The 23,889-nt window shown below is 35.9% G+C and overlaps 1 long non-coding RNA gene across 1 annotated transcript; it reads right to left on the reverse strand.

Annotated features, from left to right (window-relative positions):
- Window positions 1-3,089: 3,089 nt before the first annotated feature.
- LOC141626651 (uncharacterized) lies at window positions 3,090-3,884 on the reverse strand. The gene is made up of 2 exons (XR_012536250.1): window positions 3,574-3,884; window positions 3,090-3,482 (listed from the first exon to the last, which is right to left on the reverse strand). It is a non-coding gene; the product is annotated as an uncharacterized LOC141626651 (long non-coding RNA).
- Window positions 3,885-23,889: the final 20,005 nt, after the last annotated feature.

Below are 23,889 nucleotides of genomic sequence, written 5' to 3' on the forward strand. Positions count from 1 at the left end.
CCCTATTTGTCCAAGTAACGAAAGAATGGCAGCCGTTTGCAGTTCAGTGCGCGAAGCAGGAATTACGCGCTGAGAAGTGCTCGATCGAGAGCTATTTCTATTCGATCGAGAGCCCATTTGCTCGATCGAGAGCTACTTCTTCTCGATCGAGTGATTAAAGGGAAAGAAGTTTTCGATCGATAGGAATGCTAAGGAATATCACTCGATCGAGAGCCTTAAGTGCTCGATCGAGCAACAATCCTTGACGGGCTGGGCTTTTAAGCTTTATTTTCCGCAATTAGGTTAATAACTCCTATTTTCTTATAAATAGGAGTTAGGTCGACATAATTAGGGGACTTCTCCTCTCTAATTACTCTTAATACTCTGTCACTTTTACACTGTTACTTTGCTCTTTCTTTTCCGGATCACTTAATTCAGTAATTTCTTCCCTTATTCTCTTTTAATGCTTATTTCTTCTTTAATTATTGTCATTGCTTATTTTATTATGAGTAGCTAATTCCCCGTAGTATGTTAGGATTAGGGAAGCCGTGGTAGCAATGTTTTAACTGACTTATATAGATTAGTCTTGCGATAGGAATTGTATTAGGCAATTTAATTGTTATCCGGTCGAATGAATGCATGCAGGAGACCATAAATTTAGTTAACCCCGACCTAGATCGAAAGATTGGAAGGGAAGGCTTGCTTAATTACAATAGGGTATTGCAGTGAGGGCGAAAGTTAAGCTGTTTACGCTCTAGGGCGGTTTAAGGACCGAAAGGTGACGATCATAGCTCTTCTTATCAATAGTCTAATCGCCTTAGTATTCCCGATAGTATAAGATCTGATAGCTGCCACGGTGGACCGACTCTTAGCATACTTCCTTCTCTTACTGTTAATTCTTTTCCCTCACGCCTTAGTCTTAGTTAGTTAAATCAATCAAACTCCCAATTGTGACATTAGACAGATAAATAGACAAGTAGATAGTAAACCGCCTCCCTGTGGAGATCGACCCTACTTACCGCTGACTTCTGTTAGTTGTACTTAGGTATTTATATTTGGTACGAAACGACAGTATCACATCTCGTTTTTTCAGCCATTTCAACTGCGCTACTTCTAAAACCGTAACATGGGATGAACCAAGTTGTTTTTGAATATTCTATAACTTTTTTTCAGCAATTGAAAGTTGTCTAAAAATATTTTCAAAGGTAGATTGATTCAATTTCTTGGCCTTTTGCTTTAGTCATTTGCATTTTTGAGAGAGTCAGAACATATAAGATCCACGAAATTGGTACTGCCAACTACTCTTAACCATCTTAGTGAAGTCATTCCGAAGAGTCCACATGAGTTCAAAACGAAAAGGAGGTGCTTTTTTATGAGCTTTCTCATGAAATTTCACGGAGATAGGACAATGGTCGGAGCTAGTGAAAGCATGGTGCACAAACTGTAAGTTTGGATAACTATTAATCCAATTTGGAGAGGCTAAGGCTCTATCTAGAATTTCAAAAACATTTTCAGAGCCATTTTTCTTTTTTCTCCAAGTAAAAAAATTACCGGAAAAGGGGAGGTCTACACAATTTGTATTGTTTAGGAACTTATTTAGTCTCACACAACGCGCATTGGTAACTTTTTCACCACTTTCTTTTTCACTAGGACTTTTAATCTCGTCGAGATCTCCTAGTAATAAGAAAGGCAACTCAAAGTTTAGGACAAAATTTTCCAACTCACTCCAAAAATCCGCCTTTTCAAACAGTTGAGCTATAGCATAAACGAAGATAAGGCAAAAAACCAAGTTATTCTGTAAGTCACATACTTCACAAGCAATGAATCTAATTAACTTAAAAAGGACATTTATCGAAAAAGTCATGGAAATAGACTCTTTCCGAAATAACCAAATACCACCCGATAACCCAATACTCGGAATAAAATCGCAGGTATTAAAGCCAAAACAGGCAGCCGTATAAGGTTCCGGCTTTGATGTTGATTTCGTATCACAAATAGCTAATATTTTAATACCATTGGACGAGCTAAAGAAATTAAGCTCCTCGGCAAAATTCTTTCTTTTAGTACCCCTAACATTCCAAAAGGTAATATTCATGGAAAATACACTGAGACGATATAATTGGTTCTAATTGAGACGACAAGACCCCAATGAGGCATAAGAAAAACAGACAAGTGAAAGTCTACCCTGCTCAAAACAAGAAGGCAATGTCTAAGCCAACAAGCAAGACATGTTTGAAGGACCAACAACTGGTGAAGACTAACAAGTATCGATAAAGATGGCCAAAAAAAATAGACAAGATTATCAAAAAGATAGATAATACTTAGAGATGGAAATCTATTACCATACAACAAGTTGTTAAACCTTACAGACAAACAACAAAAGATTATCCGGGAAAAAGCTGTAGCAAAAATCATGGAACGATCCAAAAGCTGACTAACAAAGGTCAGATTAAGTAGAAATATACAAGCCACCGAACAATCATCAAAAAAGAAATGATTAAAAGCAGTGGTCGAATTCCCAATAGGCCATCTTGAATCATTAGCTAATCGAGTAAGATAGAAAATGTCAAGAATGACATCAAGGTTTATAAAAGTCAAAATGTAAAAACCTTGAGTATAAACCATGTCTACATGGTTAACCTCAGTAATCAAAAGGATGTTAGCAATAGAGAGACCAAGATAGCAGCAAAGGATGAGTTTCGTATAGGTATAAATATTAGACAAGATTAAGCCTTCAGCTACAAAAAACCATCTTGACAAGATAGTTAAACAAGCATAATACATAACCCGATTAATATCGCAAAGAGTGAGGGAAACATAGCTATAACACAGGTGGTAAGTACGTTCACTTGATTTGCAAAAATGTTCCAGGAAAATGTTCTAGCAAAAGCTATGAAACGATTCGAAACTCGAAAATCAAAGGCTAAATTTGGTACAACAAAATATACCACCAACTGCTTATCAAAAATAAAATGAAACTTTTCACTAATCAAAATTTCCAGGAACCATCTTGAACAATAAACTAATCGAGTAAGATAGAGATATCAAAGATGATACTCAACTCAAACAAGGGCAAAAAATTATACATTTGAGAAACACACATGTATACATAAGCAGCCTCAACAATCACCAAGATGTAGCAATAAAGGGAAAGTCGAGTAATACAGATTGATACATATAGTTCTTGAGCTAGACAAAACCATCTCAGCTGATTGGAAAAATTGATGACTAGAGCATTAGTCTGGACAAATTTGTCATAAGAAAAATACATCTTGAAGTCAAGGCTCAAACAAATGCTATTGCACACCACATATAACTCGGTATCTCGGTATTACAAATTAGTACTAAAAAAATTAGTACTACAAATAGGCTGGACAAAATACTTCTAAGAAAAGCTGAAGGACTTGTGACTGAGAGAGCCTCTTGATCGACACTTTCATCAAAGCAGACACAATACTGGATAGAGCTCTCCTTGGCTAAATAGGAGAGCAACCAAGTGTCCACTAGGAAGGAAAAGGATAGATCAAAACCCAAAACTGAATGAAACATGAAATTAATCACAAACACGGATAAATTAGGAGAAAATTGATTTACCCCAATTGAATTCGATAGCAACGAAAGAGCTGATAGAGGAAGCTCGGCAGCAGCAAACCCAAAGCAACAATTGGTTTTTAGATGAGTAAAAAAAACCCCAAATCCATGGTGAACTACGAAAGACGGGTTCGAACAGACGAAACTGAAGTTCTATACAAAAATCTCCTCGAAAGAGAGAAACTAGTAAGATCTGGAGCGATTAATAGAGATATTAATCAAAGAAAAGTTTTTAGCAGAAGACTTTTGAGAATAATGAACAATTTCATAATTTTTGTATGATAAGGAGAAAAGGACTTGAGAAAGTTGAGGGTAAACAATCAGAAAACTTGATTCCAGTATTCTAGAGTTTGATTTTTTTCTTTTTTGACTTTTCATGGTTTGAGAGAAAATTATATCTTTCCACTTTCTCTCTCATTTTGCGACTTTCCATAGTGACTTCTAGGGCTGGTCATTAGTGCGAGTCGGCTTTGCTAACTCGGACCCGGCCCGCCTATGACTCGTGTCTGAACCCGGCCCGCCTGACCCGGCCATGGACCCGGACCCGGCCCATGTATACCCCTAACCGGTTCCGGGTCAGATTCTTGAGACCCGGCCCGTCAAACAACCCGCCAATGACCCGCCCCCTGACCCCAACTCGACCCGCGACCCGCCATTAGAAACTAGCCGTTGAAGTGTGAATAATAGAGTTGTTGTAATAGCTATAATGTTTGAAAAAAGTGACGTTAGGTGGGGAGGTGTTATAACGGGTAGTTTTAGATTTTTTTATTTTTTTTATTCTTCTCTCCTTTATTACATTTTTTTACCAACCACTTTCTTATAGATTTTACTTGATTCATTCCGGATCCTTAATTCTATTTCGGTTTTTAAAAATCGTATTAAACTTTTCTCTCGATTTAAATTTTAAGTTTTTCTAAAAAAAATCCGGAATTCGATTTTAAAACCCCTAAGTTTACCTTGACTTTCCATTAAATTTTTGTTCTTCCTTTTTGTTTTTCATTTTCCCTTTTTTTATTCGCATTTTGAGGCGTGCGTTCACCCATGGACGGTTCGAAAGGATGATTCATGTCCGCCGACCCCAAATCATTTTGGGATTAAGGTTCTGATGTTGTTGTTGTTGTTGTTGTTGTTGTTGTTGTTGTTGTTGTTGTTGTTGTTGTTGTTGTTGTTGTTGTTGTTGTTGTTGTTTTATTCACATAATTATACTATAAATACCCCTTAAAACCATACAATTATTCACACAACTTATCTACTCTCTTCTAATCTCTTCTATCTACAATTCTCTTCAATTTCTAATTTTATAAAATTGTTAGTCTCACAATATAATTAGTAATTTATTTTTTATATAAAAAAAGTTATCAAAAAAATATAATTGTTAGTTTCTTATTATAAGTGTTAGTTTATTTATTATAAACAAAAGGTAATAAAAAAATCATGGAAAGTTATACTCAAGAAGAAATGGAGGCGATGTACCGTCAATCTCAAGGCGAGAATTCTCAAGTTGAAGCTTATGTTGGTAATATTTTTTTTGTATTATATTATATTTCTTAAGTTGATAATTTTATTTCTCAATTTAGTTGAATTATTTTTTATACAATTGTGTATTATTAATTTAATTTAGTAATATTTCTTATAAACTAAGTTATTTTATCTTAGTAATATTTTATTTTAGCTAACTTGTTTTGTTTTACTATTTTGTTTAGTTTTGGAAGATTCAATTAATGAAGGAGAGACGTTCACGGCTACTAAAAAGGAAAAGGAAAAAAAATGTACAACCTTCCTTTGTTTGGACGTACTTCGAAAAAGTTGCGGTTCCAAATACGACCGATAAATTCATTTGCATTTGCAAAATATGTCGACAAGATAAAAAAGATGTAAAATATTTAATTACTACCGGTGACGGCTATGGAAGCATGAATCGTCATCTAAGCAAACAACATTGTATCACGAAAGAGAATCATTTGAGCGATAATCCCCAACAACAAACTCAAACTCTTTTTTCCGGGTTTATGAGTTCACAACCCGGCGGAGGTAAGCCTTTTATTTACTCTCATAGTAATATGGTTGAAGAAATGACTAGATTTGTTATTTCCGATGAACAACCTTTTACTTTTTGTGATAACCCGAAATATACACGTTTGAATAAAAAAGCATTTCAACCCGCTTATAAACTTATTAATAGACAAACCTTGCAAAGACATTGTTTTAAACAATACTATGAAGAAAAAGACGCTTTAATTGAATATTTTGATAAATATGATGGTCGAGTCGCTCTAACTAGCGATTGTTGGACTTCTAGAGTAAACGATCCTTTCATATGCATTACCGTTCATTGGATAGATAATAGTTTTATTTTGCAAAAAGTATAATTGCTTTTGATCTTATGGATGAGGCGCATTCGGGTTATAACATTTTTTGCGTATTAAAGAAACTTGTGAAGAGTTTAAAATAGTTGATAAAATTTTTCCTATCTCGTTTGATAATGCTTCCGCTGATACAAAATGCATTGAATATGTTATTAGTAAAATGGTAAAACTTCTACTAGTTGATGGTGAACTTGTGCATGTAAGATGTTGTGCTCATATTATTAATTTATCCGCTCAAGAAGGAATTAGTTTTCTTGAACCTTTAATTGTGCCCATTGGAAAATGTGTCCATTGGGTTCGAAAAACTCAAGCCGTAAGATGCCAATACAAAGAGTTGTGTGGAAAAAATGGACTAGATCCAGTTGATTGGTCTAAAGATTGTCCGATACGGTGGAATGCCACCTATGATTTGCTAGAAAAGGCTATTAAATACAAAAAGGTAATTACTGAATTGTATAACACACATCCCAAAACACAAGAAAATGAAGAAATTGACGAGTCTATGTGGGTAATTGCTATACATGTTTGTGATCTTTTAAGTGCATTTAAGAGTGCTACACTTATTTTCTCTTATGTTTATGAGCCTAATGTACATTGGGTTATTTATACATGTTTAGAAATTGTGATTGCTTTTAATGATGCTGAAAAATTCGAGGTCGGGTTAAAAGATGTTGTAGTCGATATGAAGAAAAAGTGGATGGATTATTTTACCGAATTTCCTAAAATATATGGTATTGCATGTATACTTAATCCGTGTGTTAAAGTTCCTGGTTTAAAGAACATGCTAGAATATTATTATGAGTTGTTAAAAATCCCTTATGATGTTGACGCTTATATTAGTAGTTGTCTTAGTATTTTGCGTAAACTATATGCTATTTATGCTGGACCTACCCCGCCAACAACAACCATCGAAGGTAATGTACAAAAGAGTAGTCGTATGGACTCTAAATTACGATCTATTATATAGAGAAAAGGGGGTTCTTCCTCCTCCACCCCTTCCGCCACCAAAAATCTTGATGACTATTTGGCTTTTGGACCGACCGAAGAAGAAGTTAACGTCCTTGAGTATTGGAGTGTACATGCGGCGCAATATCCATTATTGTCAAGATTTGCTAGGGATTGTCTTGTTGTTCCGGCATCCACAATCGCGTCCGAGTCTGCTTTTAGTGCAAGTGGAAGAGTGGTCACCGAACAAAGATCAAGCTTATGGCCGGAGACAATAAAAATATGCGTGATCAAGAAAGATTGGGATTTGGCAAGGGACCGATTACAAGGCCTTAAATATCAAGCGAGTCTTAATGAAGGAGAGCCATTGCTTTTAATCGACCGTGAAGACGTCATTCCATCTCAACAATCTCGAGTACAAGGGTAGAAAATTCTTACCACCATCCTAACCTAGTAATTACGGTAAGTCAGGTAAGTAATGAACTACGTGGGCTTTGATTCTTTCGAGATACGTATAATATCAAATTAATTTAATTTGGTATTATTTGAAAGAGTTATGATAATTTCGAGCAAGCCCTTTTTTTTTAAAATCAAATCTTAATTATTGTAATTTAAAAAATTAATATCACTCAACTTTTTCATTTTCAATGCCACATCGAATAATCAATTTGATTTTTTTTTTTTGTTTACCTTTTCTATCACTAAAAAGGACAATATGCTTATTTAAAATAAAAAAGAAAACTAAAAAGAAATTGAAGCAGTGGTTGACTGCATTCAACGTACGGCTCTTAAATTCAATTCAACTTTTTTTTGTCCTTCTTATCACTTAGACACTTATTTACTAAATCTATCTACCTTCCTCTTATAAATATCCCCATAATCCATTTAACATATTCAAATTTTAAAAAACTCATAACTCCAAAAAAAAAAATATGGCCAACCGTCCGGAAATATTCGTATGGAGGTACTTCCACAAAATCTCTTTTCCAAATACGAATAATGAATTCAAGTGTATTTGCAAGGTTTGTGAAGCTATTAATATTACTAGAGACTACAAATGGAGGTCCGATCTAGGCCACGGCGTCATGTATTGTCATTTAAAGAAGGCTCATGGCATTACTCGTGATATTTAAATCGGGTCATTTCAATTTTCACTATCTATTTTCGTAGTAATTATGTACGTCAAATAATTATGTAATTTAATTACGGAGTTATCGAATATACGTCGTTTTTATTACAGAATATGGAGTAATATTAAGTTTTTTTATTACGTATGCAATTCCTTATTTTCTACTTTCTCCGTCCTTTTTTATTAGACGTCTTAACAAATTGATTAATTTTCAGCCAAACCCATCAATTACCCATGTCCCACGGCAGTCCCACACATTTAATTTTCCAAATATCTTTAATGAGCATTGATAGTGATTGATACAATTTCCCAGGAGTTTACTATTTTTTAATATCTAGACCCGGCCCGCCGACCCGTGCATGACCCGCCAATCAACCCGCCCGGGCCGGTTCCGGGTTGGCCTTCACATGACCCGGCCCGGCCCATGACAATCCACCTATGTTCCGGGCTGTGTCCGGGTCCCCTTAGACACAACCCGGCCCGGATCCGGTAGACCCGCGCCAATGACCAGCACTAGTGACTTTCCTTTGTTGAACCAAACCCCCCCTAAGGGTTTTAGAAAAGGATTTGCTCTTTCCATCTGAAAAACCCTCTACCAACCCTAATTTCCAAGAATAAGGAAACGGGTAGGAGTTTTAGAGAGAGAAAATACTCTCTAAAATGAGAAAACCCAAAAAAAGAAAATTAAAAAAAAAAAAAAAAAACCAAATCTGAAAAAAAGATCACAATCAAGAAAAATTTCTCATGTCTCTCTTCATGTGTCTTCAGCTCTTTCCCCGCTTTTGATTGTACCCTTTCAGTTTAGTAAAATTTATGCAAATGTTCCGTCTTTAGTCGTTAGCTTTCATTTGCATATCAACATCATCACATTTTCCAGATCTTATTTTTCCCTCTTCTTTGAGAAATTTGTTATTGGGATTTTGAATCTCCCTTGTTCAAGTCCTTTTAATGGTTACCCAGCTTGTATTCGGTGCTCTTGGGCTTGTATTCTGCTTCCGATGAACGATGGCGGTGTTATCAATCGACCGTTTGGGCTGCTCGTTTCCGTTTTGCCGCGAGATCCATTCTCGTGTTCATCTGGTCTGGCGTTTAGCTCTTAGTTAAGACACTTGTTTCTGCTCGAGATCAAATCTCGTTTCCATCTGTTTCGAGGTCACCATAGGTACGCTTCGATGGTGACGAGACCTGCTTATTGTTTTTCAAGGCTTTTATAGTCCTTGTTCCTTGTTCCTTGTTTTTTTTTTGTTAATTGATGTAGAGGAGAGTTTCGTCTCCTGTAAGACACGTTTGTTCTTGTTTTTACCTTCAAGATCTTCATTTAGCTATCCACCCTCTGTTGTAAGTTGTCTTTATCTTATTAGATTTTCTTTTTTAGGGTTTTTCATTTCTTTGGAATACCTCTTTTCGCCAAATTCTTCAGTTTTTGTGTTTGTGGGCATTGATTTGCTCTCCAACTTAGAATCGGAGAGCTTTTATCAGCATTTTGTCTGCATCACAGAAACTTTGGCTTTAGGCTCCCCTCAAGTCAAAAGTTATCCTGTCAGTATATATTCTAGTATGATTGTTTATCTCTGCCTTGCCGCAAGGATGTCATCCTGTTATGATACTAAGAAATTTATATTGTCTAAATTTTTTGGCACAATTTCTTTATGTAACTACCCCCGTCTCTGTCGATTCGAAAAAGTTTCAAGAGGGTCTTCTGAGATTTTGATCAGTGCTCAAACACTTTTTCGTTTTGACGATTTTACAGCGACTTGTTTTGTTGTACCGATTTGGAGTTCTGTTACTAAGCTTTTGGATCGTTTCATGGCCTTTGGAGTAACTTTTATTTGGAACATCCTTTGGAGTAACATTTATTTGGAACATCTTTTGATGTTGGCTAATAAAGCTTTGTCTCAATGTGACATTTATCTCTTTGATAAACATCTGTATTTTTGTTGGCCATCTTTAGCAATTCATGACAATCAAATTTATTTTGCTTGTTGGTTTAGCTTCGTTGATCCTAAGCTTTACTGGGGCCTTGTCATCTCTTTTAGAAACGTTTATACTTTCAGATCTTGTTTTACTATTCTTACAATCCATCGCACATGTAGTTGCGTATGGTTGCGTTTAGCTTTCTGCAATGTTATTAAGCCACCTATGCGTCATTTCACCTCAAAGTTTTTTCCATGAATATTGCCTTTTGGAATGTTAGGGGTACCAAAAGAAAGAATTTTGCCGAAGAACTTAATTTCTTTTGCTCGTCAAATGGAATTAAAATCCTAGCAATATGTGACACTAATTCAAGTTCTAAGCCCGAACCTTTTGCTATAGCTAACTTTGGGTTTAATAATTCCGATTTTATTCCTAGCGCTGGATTATCCGGTGGTATTTGGTTATTTTGGAAAGAGTCTATTTTCATGACTTTTTCTTTAAATGTCACTTTTAAGTCGAAAAGATTCATTACTTGTGAAGTGTGCGACTTAACGAAGAATTTTGTTTTTTGCCTTATTTTTGTTTATGCTCCGGCTTAACCGTCTGAAAAGTCGGAATTTCGGAATGAATTGTAGAATTTTGTCCTTAATCTTGATTTACTCTTTTTATTACTAGGAGATCATAGCGAGATTAAGAGTCCTAGTGAAAAAGAAGGGGTGCAACGGTAAGGAATGCGCGTTGTATGAGATTAACTAAATTTTTAAGTAATACAAATTGTATAGATCTCCCTTTTTCCGGTAATTTTTTTACTTGGAGAAAAAAGAAAAGTGGTTCTGAGAATATTTTTGAAATACTTGATAGAGCCTTAGCGTCCCCTAATTGGATTAGTAGATATCCAAACTTGCAGTTTGTGCATCATGCTTTCACTAGTTCCGACCATTGTCCTATCTCAATGAAGTTCCATGACCAAGTTCATAAAAAAGCCCCTCCTTTTCGATTCGAACTCATGTGGACCCTCCGAAATAATTTCGGTAAAATTGTCAAAAGTTGTTGCCAATATCAGTTTCAGGGATCTTATATGTTCTATCTCTCCCAAAATTACAAATTGCTAAAACAAAAGGCTAAGAAATGGAACCAGTCTACTTTTGGAAATATTTTTAGACAACTTTCAATTGCTGAAACAAAATTAGAAAATATTCAAAATCAACTAGGCACATCTCATATTAACAATTTAGAAGTCGCGCAAGTGAGATGGTTGAAAAAGCGTGATGCACTCCTTGACTATAAACGTGTTTACTGGCAACAAAAAGCTCGTATAAACAAAGCTAATTTTGGAGATAATAATACAAAGTTTTTTCAAACTCATGCCACGATTAGACGTAGTAGAAATGGTATTAAACAGTTTATAAATAAGAATGGTGCTTGTATTACTGATCAAAACCTTATTAAGCAAGAAATATCTGAGGAGTTTAAACTTAGGTTTGCGAAAAATCAACTTTGTAATTTTGAAAAGAATGAGGATTTTAAGTCTATTTGTGGTTTAATTACAGACAAAGATAACAGATTTCTTACAGGTAATATTAGTAGGGAAGAGGTTAAACAAACTGTGTTTAGTTTAGCCGCTGATAAATGTCCAGGTCCCGATGGATTTTATGTAGAGTTTTTTCAAAAATACTGGGATATTGTAGGAAATTCTGTCACTAATGCAGTTTTAGCATTTTTCCATTATGAGAAATTACTAAAAGAAATAAACCATACTTTCATAGCATTGATTCCTAAAATTGAAAATCCTCAAACAGCAAACCATTTTCGCCCGATTAGTCTTTGTTCAACAATTTATAAAATTATTGCAAAAATCTTGGCTAATCGTCTTCGAAATGTCTTGCATAAGATTATACACCCGTTTCAAGGTGCTTTTACACCTAATCGATTCATTCAAGATAATATTCTTTTAGCACACGAGATTTTCATCTCGTTTAAACGTAAAAAGGGAAAAGGAGGTTGGATTGCAATCAAACTTGATATGGAGAAAGCATACGACAGACGAGAATGGAATTTTATCGAGGAAACTTTTAAACAAATGGGTTTTAATGCTAAGTGGATTTCATGGATTATGGCATGTATAAACACTGTTTCTTACTCAGTGTTAGTAAATGGAACGCCGGGAGACGTTTTTAGACCCACTCGAGGTATTCGACAAGGAGACCCACTTTCGCCATACATATTTATTATGTGCGCCGAGATTTTAGCAAGATCTCTACAAAATAATAGTGATGTTAACACTAGTGATATTGGTGTTAGAATTGGATCCAGGGTGGAGAAAATTCCGTTTCTCACTTTTGTGGATGACACTATCATTTTCGCTAAAGCCTCTAACCAGAGTTGTAGAACTATTAAGTCTATTTTAGATAAATTTTGCACGATTTCCGGACAATTTGTTAATTTTGACAAATCCACTTTTCAATGCACTAGAAATATTGAGCGCTCTCTTCGTGAATCATTTAGAGGCATTCTCCATATGAACGAAGAAGCTCATTTGGGTAAGTTTTTAGGATGTCCTATAATTGATAGCAGAGTGAATAAAAATACTTTCGAGAACATTATTCAATCTTCTTGCACTCAATTATCAAAATGGAAAGCGAATTCTCTATCTCAAGCAGGTAGACTAGTTCTTGTCAATGCTAATTTAGCCGCGAAGGGAACCTTTCAGATGGAAAGCTTCCTCCTCCCTTCATCGATCCATAATAGATTAGATAAAATTAATAGAGACTTTATTTGGAATAAGAATCCTTCTCAGCGTTCTCCTAATTTGGTTGGTTGGCATAAAGTTTGTTTACCAAAGTCGATTGGTGGTTTTGGAATTAAATCTTCTGAAGCAGCTAATAAAGCTCTTCAAATGAAACTTTTATGGAAAATTCTTATAGATAAGGAAAGTATTTGGGTCAAAGTGGTATCTAAAAATTACTTGAGAAATTGTTCATTCTTTGATCATAAGCCTAATTCAGCCTCTTCTTGGCAATGGCGTAAACTAATGAGTCTTCGGACTCGATTTAGAAAAGGACTGAGATGGCAGGTAGGTAATGGTAGCAACATTAAGTTTTGGTCTGATAATTGGGTTTTTTCACACCCACTTACAAGCAGTATGGTTGATGATGATAGTAACCGCGATCTTAATCTTTTGGTTAAAGATTTCATAACCTCGGACAAGCAATGGGATATTTGTAAATTATCCAGTTTAGTGAATAACGATATTGTTAATCAGATTACTAACATTCCAGTGCCACATAATGATATTTCAGATACCCTTATTTAGGGGTTTTCCGTAGATGGAAATTTTTCTACCAAAACAGCAACTTGGTTAGCGCAAGGTTTGTTCGATCAATCTCTTGTCAAATGTGAATTTCAATGGATTTGTAAATTGAATATTCCTCCTAAATTGAAATTTTTTCTTTGGAAAGTCTGTGTTGACGGCCTTCCAACGAAAAGTAGACTTCTCAAGAGTCATATTGATGTCCCACCTCATTGTGTTCTGTTCAACAATCCTATTGAAAACAAAGATCATTTGTTTTACGAATGTCCCTTGATTGGGTCTGTTATCCAAGCCCTGAACATTATTAGTTTCAACGAGTTTTTGTCAAATTATGATACTATTACAAGTCAAAGTTTTCTAACGAAACTTAATTATTTCAAGGATTTATTTCCAAAAGATGACTTTATAAAGATTATTTTTATTTGGTGGAATGCATGGTTTCATAGAAATGATATTATCTTTAATAATGTTAATTTAAGTATCAGCAAACTTATTACTTTACGTAATAATAGCACTAAGACATGGAATGTGACTAGATTTAAGGATCTCAACAATCCCGAGGTAGAAGAGTCATCTAGAAACAATTTTAGTAAGGAAGAGATTTGGTGGGAAAAACCTATAAACGGTTTCCTAAAGCTAAATTTTGACGGATCAAGAATAGAAGGTAATAAAGCTGCTTTAGGATATTCTATAAGAGATCACAATGGTAAAGTCGTTTTGTTGGGAGCAAAAAAGTGCGGATCCAATAGTATCCTTATTGCGGAAGCACTTGCTTTAAAAGAAGGTATTTTAGCAGCTAAATACTTAGGAATCTCAAAGTTAGTTGTGGAGGGTGATAACTTATGTGTTATTAACTCGATTCGAGGTACTTGGCAAATTCCGTGGGAAATTTCTAGTATTATCAAGAATGTGAAATTTGACCTTCATTTTTTCGATGAAGTGATAATTAAACATTGCTTTCGTGAAGCCAACAAGGTTGCTGACTTCATGGCTTCAGTTGGACATTCATGTCCAACTCTTTCGAGGTGGTTTGATAGCCGGTGGCTTCAACTTACCTCCCTCATTCGAAAGGATGAGATAGGTTGGTCCTATCCTAGAGGATCAACCTAATTTTCTTACCTAATCAAAAAAAACCCTAATTTCCACATCCCTCAATCCTTAATCAAACATCAACGACACTCCATTTACCAACTCAAACTCCATATTCTTCATAAAGCAAAATCTGGAAGATGGTTTGTTGAGTGATGAAGATGGTCATATTTCTGCTGGCCATAAGTCAATTGAAGGATACTCCAGACCTTCGCCAATCTATTCTCAGTCACCATTTTCCCCCTTTCACTCGATTTTAGGTTTTGACAGCGACAATGAAAAATCTTGAATCATCGGCCTTGTCTCTGCCACTTGGGGTGATTATCTTGATCGTATAGTGCGTTTGTTGATCTTAGTTGATTGATTGGTCATTATAGATTTCTCCAGTTTTAAGTGATTGTTTCAATGATAGGCTTTTAAAGTTCTGGATAATTTCGTTGCATTTATACCTCATTTGTGAATTTTTTTCCCGTTGGTTTTGCAGGTGTTTGATTTTTTCGGTTCAGTGATTGTTTCATCTTAGTGTGTGTTTGGTCGTGTTGTTCTCTTTTTTCGAACATTCCTTTGTTATTGTTTGATAGCTTAAATTTGATTTATTTAAGAGTCCATTGTTTAAGTGGTAAGCTTCATCTAATATGTGGTGATTCAATTTGGAGTGTGTCTTTAAGGGTGTGTTTGGATAGCAAAAGTGGAGGGAAAAGAAAGGGAGGGGGAAGGAGGGAAGGGAAAGGGAGAGAAGGGAAGGGGAGGGGAAAAGGAGTGTGGGTGTTTGGATACAATTTCCCTCCAAATCTTGTCTATTGTGGAGAGATTTTGATTAGGCTTGGAAGAGAGAAATTGAATCCCTCCAAATCTCTCCCCCTTCATTTCTCTCCACCCTCATTTGCTATCCAAATAAAGGATTTTAAATCCCCTACTCTCCCTCCCTTTCTTTTCTCTCCAAATCCCTTAATCCAAACACACCCTAATTGTTGATTAACTTGTAGTAAAATTGGTGTGGCCTCGCGAGAGCATGAAGGGCCAGTATTCTTTTAACAAGGGAGAAATAGGGCGTATTTGATTCTATGTTCGTAGTCGAGATATATATCGAGATACACAGCTCTGAATTGAGATATATGTCGAGATATATATCTCCAAAGTGTATCATTTCTGATTTCCTTACAAATAAAAGAGAAAGGGCTTTTAGGCATCTTACTGACTTATGGCTGTATTTAAGAGTGGAGATTTCTGATAACTTTTGCAGATGTCCTTGAACCGTGGCCATTTACTCTTGATGAGTTTGTTCAAGCTTGTCATTATTATGTGAGCTCATGGCCTCCCATGCATACATATTTATTATGGATCATTGAAAGTAAATTATAGATGGTTATGCATTTTTTCTGTGTTGTGTTATTCTTTCAGGATCCTCGATTATTGAAAGAAATAAACGTAGCTCTTCTGAGAACGGTTGTAAACGATATTGAGGATGTAGCTAGAACACCTTCCACTGGTTGAGCATTAGCCAAAATAGTGTGGCTAATCCAAGTGGAGGACATCCTCATATAGTTGAAGGGATAACGTCTATTATGTATTGATTGTTTTCATTCATAATCTTATTGAAGTCTGAGTTTGAAGGCCTTTTTTCAATTATTGATCAGGCGTACACATGGGGAATTGATATCCGCAGCTGGCAGTGCAACTTAAGCCCACTGACATGGCCTGAAATTCTGTGTCAGTTTGCACTGTCTGCTAGTTTTGCTAGTTTTGGGCCAAAACTGAAGAAAATGAACATTGATCAACCATATTATCGCGAGGAAGATGAAGTATGCAACATTGTTGATGTATCCTGGGTTATCCCTAATTCTGATCTTGGGTTTCTGTTACTTTCTAAGAGAAAAGAAAGATTTAGTTATGCTTCAGTTCTGTGTCTACCAAGTTGGTAGTAATGGTAAGCCTAGGGCTGCTTATTATGTACTCACTCCATCACATGTATTGTCTCCATTCAACTAGGATAGTCAACTGTTACCATTAATTTCTCTAAATATATGTTAATATATAATGTTAAATTATCAATTTTAAGAATCGAACGCAAGCGAATTGTAAATATTTTGGAGTTTACCGTAGCTGCATTTTTCCGCTTTTAAAGGGGATCTTGATAGTGTTTAGTGAGATTAGGATATGATGACTGATACAGCGACCGAAACCAAAACTCAGATTACTATGAATTTATAACATTTGATTTCTGAAACTACTCTATTCATATTATCATCTTCGGTTAGTCTCTTCGTTACCCATTAATAGTTCATTGTTTTACTTGAGTTAGTCTCTTCGTTTTACAATCTTTGCCCATGTTGGAATTTCAGTATATAGTTCGTTGTTTTACTTGAGTTAGTCTTGTCCGTTTTACAATCTTTGTTGTTCAATTTATTGAGGCTTAGTGATCTTTGCTAGGTTTATGCTAATCTTTGGAAGAGGGAGATGCAATAAGCGGATGGTTCACATTATTCTGGTAATAACCCTTTTTCAATTTACTATTTTCTTAATTCGACAGTCTCAAAGGCCAGCCTATTAACCATATAATTTAATGTGGAATACACAAGTATTGGGCCTTATGAAACCGCTTATACAAGACCCAGTTCTTCGACTAACTATAACAGACAATTAAGGGGAAAACGAAAGTGCTAAGAGGTAAGATGTGATGGTATTACCCACAGTAGTAAGGTCATGGATGTGGTGTGCAGGGGGATCACCAGAAGAGTGTTTCTCTTTCCTACCAGCGATAGCTTTTAATTCAGCTGCCAAAAGGGCATCATAATAACTCGGATCTTTCTTTGAAATCCGGTTTTTTTAATGCTTCAGCCAACCCACGCACAACCAACATTTCAGCAACATTATACCCAGCTGGCTGTCCACCAGCGGTAGATGAAACAGTTGAAGAATCGACTCCTTTGCCTTTTGACTGAGGAGCCAGGAACACGGATCCAAGCTCTATCACCTTGGAATCGGCAGAGAGAGCAACGGTACTATTATCCCCAACAGGAACTTTTCTCGAGCATTCTATGCAAACATTAACCTGAATTCACGGCAAAACATAATTACTAGATTTTCTTGTGTATGATATTACTACCGTACTACATACCCTACAAAATGAAAGCACAAGAACTACCTGGCGACCAATGAGCTTTTGGGGAAGAAATTCCTTTACTTCACGAGCATAGTTTTCATGCCCATCACATGTTCGTGGGTTGTTCTGTTAGAATAAATAATAATATTCGTATGGCCTATGTGTTTCGGGTTTTAATAAAAGTTAAGTTCACATTAATATTGCGAGACTTTAATATAAAAGACGGTATCGTGATGGATCGGTCCCGATTAATGTAATTAAAGTTCGGGAATTATTATTCCCTCCTACCTTACCCTAATATACGTCGTATTTCACGAAAAGGTACGATTGGATTTGTTTTTGCGAAAACGTACGTAGCCCATTATATAAATAAATGGATCTACGTGATAGAAAAAATACACAGAACGATTCATCGACAAAATACACAAACATACCTACATTGAAAGTGAAAGGCAGTTTCTTCTCCATCATCAAGAAACAGTAAAGAAAAGGGTTAAGGAGGAGAATCAATCGTCTTATACTTCTTATTATTGAATTGATTGCGTCTGTAAGACATGGACCAAGGTTAGTCCTTTATTCCGTCTTTATAATTGAATTTGGGTTGAATTAATTCAAATCTATATTGTATCTTGGGACTGATTTCATTATCCAAATCATAAAGTATATCTTACATTTGGTATCAGAACAATTATAGATTTGATTAATTTACCATAAAAGTGTAAAAGTTGTATTTGTGCGTTGAGTATGTTGGAGAATAATGGCAGTGAGACTTTTGGCACATGTTCACATATATTGCTTTCCCTCATATGTTGATTATTGTCATAATTTCCCAATATGGTAATTTGTGTACTGGGTATCACGTCAATTGAATATGTAAGTGTGTATGACGTACATCACATTCATATAATTTGTGGTAGTGGGCCTCACTTTTAGATATGACAAATGAATACTCACAATTCTTTCAATGAAACATGTGCTTCCGCTGTTCACAGTCTTATTTTATGGTGAATTGATGAATTCAACCTGACATTATTTTATGGAAATGGAATTCAACCACTAATACGAACGTACCTTTGTACTTTTGTATGTTCTTCTTTTTGCATTTAAATTTTGTTTTATGGGCTATTAAAGGAAAACAGTCCCCTGATTTGTCCCTATACAAATAATAAACATTGTTGCCAAACGGTTTCTATTGTATGTATAATAAACATTGTTCTCAACTAATGTGATTATTAACATTCATACGTCAATGAGAATAATGTGGTTGTGTCTCTATACAATAGTTCATGAATATTTTTTTGGTGTTTCACTGCGTTAATACCATAAATTGTTGTACTCTAAAGTGTGAAGCGCATAATGATATGAAGCCGGTAAGTGAAACACATTAAAGTAATGGGTAAATTCATGTTATGAATTATTAACATATTATGATGATATATTTACCATTAAGTTTAAATGTCTATTTTGTATATTACATGTTAGTCACCAAAGTGGCCTTGTTATATTGCATTTAGACATTTGAAATTAAAGTTTTTAATTGATCATGATTAAAAGAGATGGTTAAATGACATTATAGTTTGATTGATCAATTTTTTTTTTTTTGTCATCTATATTTTGGGAGATCACCCAAAGGTGGGTCATTAAATATAGTTGATAATATGAAAGGATTAATTATTCATAAAGTGGGTCTAATAGTATGTATATCCAAAGATAGCATTCTTATTTGATTCATGTGTGTTATAATTAATTGTTAAAGTATATATTAACATCAATGATGGTTACTTGTATTTAAGTGTTGCCCAAAGGTCATTTAAATACATGTATAAAAGTTTATATAATATTATTTGAATCTGTATGATAGTTTTTCAAAGCACTAATGGGTAACATGTATAAATGTTTGCAGCATCTCCAAATTTGTTTGTATCTGCTGACTCTTTTGTAAAGTTCAATGGGCTTAATTATGATGAGTGGGCCTTAAAGATCCAAAGATATAATCGGGTATAATGGCTTTGGACATTGCCATCCCTGACGGATGAGGTACCAACAAAAATTACACCTGAAAGCTCCGAAGCCGAAAAGTGTCATTATCAGGCTTGGGAGAAATCTAACAGGTTGGGTTTACACGTCATGAGGATGACAATGGCTGATAACATTAAGTCCTCCATGCCTAAAGCAGAGAAAGCAAGGGAATTCATGCTTAAAGTAAAGGAGTGTTCACAATCGGATTTAGCTGATAAGTCAATTGTTGGTAGTTTAATGAGTGAGCTAACTAATAAAAGGTTTGACTGGTCTCAACCGATTCATGATCATGTAACACACATGTCTAACCTGGCAGCAAAGTTGAAGACTTTAGGGATGGACGTAAGTGATACTTTCTTGGTACAATTCATCATTAACTCTCTGCCTTATGAGTTTGGCCAGTTTCAGGTGAACTATAACACCATAAAAGATAAATGGAACTATCAAGAGTTAAAAGTCATGCTTATACAGGAGGAGGGGAGATTAAAGAAGATGAAAGATCAAGCTGTTCATTTCGTAAATCATGATGGTGCCAGCAGCAGCAAGGCTAAACCGAGTAAGAAGGGTAAGAATGGTAAGAAGGGAAAGTCTTTCTTTAAGGGACCTGAAAGTGCGATCCAGAAAGAGAAGAAGTGTCACTTTTGCAAGAAAACGGGACACTTCAAGAAGGATTGTCCTAAAAGGAAGGCATGGTTCGAAAAGAAAGGTAAACATTATAGTTTTGTTTGCTTTGAATCAAATCTTATAGAAGTACCTATTGAATACTTGGTGGTTAGATTCTAGTGCAACTACTCATATTTCTCACATTAAACAGGGATATCGTATGATCATCCAGCCCAATAAGAGGAGCTGAACAGTTTGTATCCATGGGAAACAGGATGAAAGCACGCATTGAGGGCATTGGGACTTACAGATTAATCTTAGACACTAGTTGTCATATAGATCTTACAGATTGTCTCTATGTACCCGATTGTGCTAGAAATCTTGTATCATTAAGTAAATTGGATAATTTAGGATTTAATTTCAAGTTTGGACATGGTGTATTTTCTATGTACCATAATGAATACTTTTATGATAGTGGTACTTTGATTGATTCACTTTATAGGTTCAATCTTGATGTTAAATTTTCTGATTCCCTATTTTATGTTGAGTGTCAAGGTATTAAACGTAGTGCATCAAATGAAAAATCAGCTTACTTGTGGCATCAAAGGCTAGGTCACATATCCAAAGAAAGGTTAACGAGGTTGGTAAAAGATGAAATTCTACCTCAATTGAATTTTAGTGACTTAGATGTGTGTCTAGACTGCATTAAAGGTAAGCAGACTAAACATACCGTAAAGAAATCAGTTACAAGGAGCTCTCAGCTTTTAGAAATTATACACACCGATATTTGTGGACCTTTTGACACTCCATCTTGGAGTGGTGAAAAGTACTTTATCACTTTTATAGATGATTTCTCGCGGTATGGTTTCACTTATTTGTTGCATGAAAAGGCTCATTCTGTGGATGTCTTTGAGATATTCATAAATGAGGTGGAAAGGCAGCTGGAAAAGAAAGTGAAAATTGTGAGATCAGATAGGGGTGGTGAGTTTTATGGAAGGTTTACTGAAAATGGACAATGTCCTTGTCCATTTGCAAAGTTACTTGAAAGTAGGGGTATTTGTGCACAATATACAATGCCCGGTACACCTCAGTAGAACGGTGTTGTTGAAAGGCGGAATCGTACTTTGATGGAAATGGTTAGGAGCATGTTAAGTAATTGTTCTTTACCTCTTTCACTATGGATTTATGCATTAAAGACAGCAACCTATGTTTTAAATCGGGTTCCTAGTAAAGCAATTCCTAAGACTCCTTATGAACTGTGGACGGGAAGGAAACCGAGTTTAAGACATCTTCGAGTTTGGGGTTGCTCAGCTGAAGTAAGGTTGTATAACCCAAATGAAAAGAAGCTAGATCCTAGGACAGTCAGTGGTAATTTCATTGGCTATCCTGAAAAGTCAAAGGGGTATAGATTTTACTGTCCTAATCACAGTACGAGAATAGTAGAGACTAGAAATGCTAGATTCATTGAGAACGGTCAAACTAGTGGGAGCATTGAACCACGAAAAGTGGACATTAAAGAAATTCAGGTTGAAGCTTCTTCTCCTGAAATTGCACGTGAAATTGTTGTACCAATTGTATCGTCACAGTCAAATGACATAATGGGACAACAACGAAATGAAGTGCAAGACCCACAAAATGACAATAACAATGATGATCAAGTCACAATTCAAGGGGAGAATAATATGTCACGTGAACAGTCAAGACAACCTGTAAGGCGAAGAAGGGTAGTCAATGTTCCAGAGGAACAATTAAGGCGATCTATAAGAGAAAGAAGATCAGCCATCCCAGATGACTACGAGACATATAACGTTAAATGTGACTTGAGCATTAGTGAGGATCCCGTCTCATTCTGTAAGGCCATGGAAAGTGATAATTCTGAAAAGTGGTTAATTGCCATGAAAGAGGAGATGAAATCTATGGATGACAACAAAGTATGGGACTTAGTAGTGTTACCTGAGGGTTCTAAGGCTGTTGGGTCGAAATGGGTCTATAAGACCAAAAGGGACTCAAAAGGTAACATTGAAAGGTATAAGGCTCGACTTTTTTTTTTTATGACGAGGGGGTTGAGTCCCCCCCGGGCCCATGCATTCCCGCACCACCACATGGACCATGTAAGCCACCCCCTTCGGGGGCTACAGTGGCCAAGTGATCATCGCCCCAGCTGGTAGTCGAACCTAGGACCTCTCAACTCTTGCATTTCTACAAGCTTCAAGGTTTAACCCAGCTACCACTGGACTAACACCACTTGGTTTAAGGCTCGACTTGTTGCCAAAGGTTTTACTCAAAAAGATGGTATTGACTATTAAAAACTTTCTCTCCGGTGTCAAAGAAAGATTCTTTAAGAATTGTCTTGGCTTTGGTAGCTCATTATGATCTAGAGCTTCACCAAATGGATGTAAAGACCGCTTTTCTAAACGGTGAGCTTGAGGAAGAAGTATATATGGACCAACCTGAAGGATTTGCATCCCCGGGTAATGTAGATAAGGTGTGCAGGCTGAGAAAGTCGATATATGGGCTAAAACAAGCTTCCAGACAATGGTATTTAAAGTTTAATGATACCATCACGTCATATGGGTTTATAGAGATTACCGTTGATCGGTGTATCTACATTAAGATCAGTGGGATCAGATTTGTTATTTTAGTCTTATATGTTGACGATATTTTACTAGCTGCGAATGATCTAGGCATGTTACATGATGTAAAGAAATATCTATCTAAAAACTTTGAAATGAAAGATATAGGTGAGGTATCCTATGTGATCGGAATTGAAATTTTCCGTGATAGATCACAAGGATTGTTAGGGTTGTCTCAGAAAGCTTACATTGACAAAGTTTTGGAGAGATATAGAATGAATGAATGCTCTGCAGGGATAGTTCCTATACAGAAAGGGGACAAATTTAGTAAAATGCAATGTCCCGGTAATGAGCTGGAACGAAAAGAAATGGAGAGAATCCCCTACGCATCTGTGGTTGGGAGTTTGAACTATTTTCAGACATGTACTCGACCCGATATCAGCTTTGCTGTTGGAATGTTGGGTCGGTACCAAAGTAATCCCGGGATGGACCACTGGAAAACTGCGAAGAAGGTCCTTAGGTACTTACAAGGCACTAAGGAGCTCATGCTTACTTATAGGAGATCCGATCATCTTGAAGTGATTGGTTATTCAGATTCAGATTATGCCGGATGTGTTGATAGTAGAAAATCAACATTTGGCTACTTGTTCCTTTTAGCTGAAGGGGCAGTATCATGGAAAAGTGGGAAGCAGTCTGTCATTGCTACTTCTACTATAGAAGCCGAATTTGTGGCATGCTTTGAGGCCACTATTCATGCATTGTGGTTGCGAAACTTTATCTCGGGACTTGGGATTGTCGATAGTATTGCCAAGCCGCTGAGAATTTATTGTGACAATTCTACAGCCGTCTTCTTCTCTAAGAACGATAAATACTCCAAGGGTGCTAAGCACATGGAATTAAAGTTCTTATCGGTCAAAGAGGAGGTACAGAAGCAAAGAGTGTCATTTGAGCATATAAGAACAGATAAGATGGTAGCAGATCCATTAACTAAGGGATTACCACCCAAGGCGTTCATTGGCCATGTAGAACGCATGGGTGTTGTATCAAAGGCCTTGTTATTATGAAGTTAATATGCTTATAATAAATGTGACATCTAGAATTCACTTATAGTATTGTTTCTGTTATAATAGACATGTTAATCATTATAGTATATGTATACATTACAGTTTAGATTACATGTGATTAATTGTGAAAATTAATGTTCTTCTCAAATTAAAGGTTTACCTAGATTTGGAATTGATTTGTGATACATGGAAGGAATCATGTCG

This window comes from Silene latifolia, chromosome Y (assembly GCF_048544455.1).
Source record: "Silene latifolia isolate original U9 population chromosome Y, ASM4854445v1, whole genome shotgun sequence".
Classification (NCBI taxonomy): Eukaryota; Viridiplantae; Streptophyta; class Magnoliopsida; order Caryophyllales; family Caryophyllaceae; genus Silene; species Silene latifolia.